The sequence below is a fragment of the Anarrhichthys ocellatus genome, unplaced genomic scaffold, assembly GCF_004355925.1.
Source record: "Anarrhichthys ocellatus isolate YVR2014 unplaced genomic scaffold, GSC_Weel_1.0 scaffold883, whole genome shotgun sequence".
NCBI classification, from domain to species: Eukaryota; Metazoa; Chordata; class Actinopteri; order Perciformes; family Anarhichadidae; genus Anarrhichthys; species Anarrhichthys ocellatus.
This window is the reverse complement of record NW_022280857.1, coordinates 3901-4118: the sequence shown is the minus strand read 5'-3', so window position 1 is coordinate 4118 and position 218 is coordinate 3901.

Genomic DNA, 218 nt, shown 5'->3' with positions numbered 1-218 from the left:
GAACACCAGTAGAGTTTCTGTTCAACATGAACACCAGTAGAGTTTCTAAGTTCAGGGAGACGATTGTAGTGAAACAGGAATGTGAGACGTGAAGGATGGATATTTGTGTGCTTTTAACCTGACATGTCAGTCAGTTTGTCTGAACTTGTGAAGTTCTGCTGTTTGCACTGATTCATAACCTCAATGCTTTGCCACTAAGACTTTTGCACTTGTGTTAT